The 2,500-nt window shown below is 43.6% G+C and overlaps 1 protein-coding gene across 1 annotated transcript in view; it reads right to left on the bottom strand.

The window, feature by feature from the left end:
- LOC138006749 (zinc finger protein 709-like) overlaps positions 1-320 on the bottom strand; it is a 10,437-nt gene extending 10,117 nt beyond the window's left edge. The window contains exon 1 of the mRNA XM_068853258.1: positions 236-320. The gene's annotated coding sequence lies outside the window, so the exon portion shown is untranslated. The remainder of the gene's footprint in view (positions 1-235) is intronic.
- Between the last annotated feature and the right edge of the window lie 2,180 nt (positions 321-2,500).

The raw sequence follows: 2,500 nt of genomic DNA on the forward strand, positions 1-2,500 counted from the left end.
GAGGAAGGAGTTACGCCCGAATGAACACAATGCAAGAAAAGAACACATTAAATTGATACTCGATTCTTACACGCTCTAAAAGAGTTGCGCCCGATCAATATGTCCGGCTGCAAGATATCTAGACACGGCCATCATCATTTCCGAGAAGGAAGAAGCAGGCAAACAAAGATTTAACAAAACAACACCTTCGAAGAGACCGATCTCTCACTTAAAATGCAGTAACAAAGTTTCTTACCTTCTGTTAGATAGCTTTCGCTCACAACCGCTCGGACCGTCACTTTACTCCGTCTCTTCGCAATGAGCTTCGCAATGGTCATGCCATTCTGACCAGCGGACTTGAGAGAAGGGAGAGGACGTCATGTTTGCAACTCTGTCCATGAGGAAAGACGTAGACTGGTGAGGGGACGCAAGAGCAGTGGTGAGAGCACTCGCCTCCCACCAATGTGGCCCGGGTTCTGCACCGAGAGGTTTTCTCCGGGTACTCCGGCTTCCCGTCTCCTCAAAAACCAAAATTTGATTTGATTTGCGTTAACTTGTTGATTTCAGTTTACAGTGTCCCCGATTAGTGCTCTACGGCGCTAGAAGATTAGACACTTAAATAAAGTTCCTTTCCTTTCCTTTTACTATTTTGCTTGATCAAGTCGTCTTGTGTTTCGGATTTGCTTTTATCTCGATTCAATTTAATTTCTTTATTCACGCTCTTCTCAGTATTTACAGTAACAAATATCTAATTTAAAAAGAAGCAGATATCGAGCTAGGCAAAAATATGTTATCCTCAAAGAAACTGATCGCTGTTGCTATTTTACGGACGGTGTACAAAGTCATGACTTTTTACAGACTGGTCTCAGCTTTTGACACCATCGAATGCAAATGATCATGGCATGAGGCTGAAATTTCCCTTGCTTTTGAAAAACAAAATTACAAGATTAAGAAACGATTTAGAATACAATTTGATGCTAAAGTTTGACGCTAATGCACCTATCAACGGCCATCATCCAGAGGGGCCCCGGTCAAGGGAGGGGACTTTGCAAAGGGCTCAGCCAAATATTTCAATTTCCCTCTGATAGATGGGGCCCCAGAGCAAGCAAAGTCAAGAAATTGCACCTCCTAGAGAGGTATAAGACTATCATAATTGACAAATGAAGAGGCCTCGCATGTGACCTGTTCTGTTGTAAAGCACGCAGGAGGCGGATAGAGCACGAAAGAAATGTAGGGGAAACGCGAGATGTAGTCCGCTAGTGTATTCCCTATTTCTCGAAACAGATCACAGGCGAGGCTTCTTTATTTGTTTTATGACAACGAATTTCTTAATTACCACTCGCATTCGGCTAAACTATTTGCAAAACTTTATTTTGTTAATCCTACGAGTGGCATCAGCTGTGCATCTGTACTGTCATAAAGCACGATGTTTTAACCATTCAGATGGAACGTTATATCGAAAAAGTTCGTATCAGCAGAAGCAAGATGGAAAAGGATTAACATAACAATTCCCAACGAGACGACCCAAGGCTAGGAAACTCTATGTAGGAGAACATGCGCCATAGGGTTCTTATCGCCAAAAGTTGGCGATGTGAACCTTACGGCGTCTGCTCAGTTCTCGTGGTAACATGAATGCATTAATTAGAGACTGTAACAACGTAAAATCTTAATGCCTATATATATAACTAGTTATAGCTGTCGCTAAAGTGCCAACGAGCCAAGCTTGCGTGATCTGGCGGCTGCAAACATCACGCGGCGTACTCGTGCGGCACTCTCATTGGTTATCGCTACGGTCAACATTTCATCGCTTTGGTCTACATTACAGCTTTTGGGCTACATTACACTCAAATTTGAAGCGCTTCTGAGATTTCGTCCGCCTAAAAATCTTCTCGCGGCTCTATAAGCTGCCGCCTCGCCAGGCCTTCTGTCTTCAGAAGGCCTGACTCGTTGGCAATTATATATATTTTGTGACTTTGGAGCGAAGAGTCAAAAACCATGCATCATTATAACCATAACTTATAATTTTATTCAATATGGAATCCTGATACATTACGTTCCAGATTGCACCAGAGTGCATGTAAGAGTACCCCAATTTTCAAAATTTTCTGGGGGGGCATGCCCCCAGACCCCCTAGAAAGTACCGCCTAAGGCGCTACTGAGGCGCGCTAACGCGCGCTGATTAGTATTCTTGTTCGGCCCCCACTTTCAAAAAATGCTGGATCCGCCCCTGCCCCCCACTTTCCCAAGGGAATGGCTGATGATCTTGTAGTCTTGGAGGTCGACTAGGGCAGTCATATTATCGTGAAGACAACATTTCTGCTCGTAAAAGGATGTGAGACTTGACATGCTTCGGTTTGTTTAACAGCCGACAGAGAAGAACTAGCAAGTGGGATGGGATACTTCCACTTTCACAGCTTCGGGAACTACATTGTTCAGAACCAAATTTGTTATAGGACTATCAAGAACGGTTTTACGTTCAATTCGGCCATTTGCCATGTTTAAAAATGAAGGCGAATTTGTG

This window comes from Montipora foliosa, chromosome 6 (genome assembly GCF_036669935.1).
Source record: "Montipora foliosa isolate CH-2021 chromosome 6, ASM3666993v2, whole genome shotgun sequence".
NCBI classification, from domain to species: Eukaryota; Metazoa; Cnidaria; class Anthozoa; order Scleractinia; family Acroporidae; genus Montipora; species Montipora foliosa.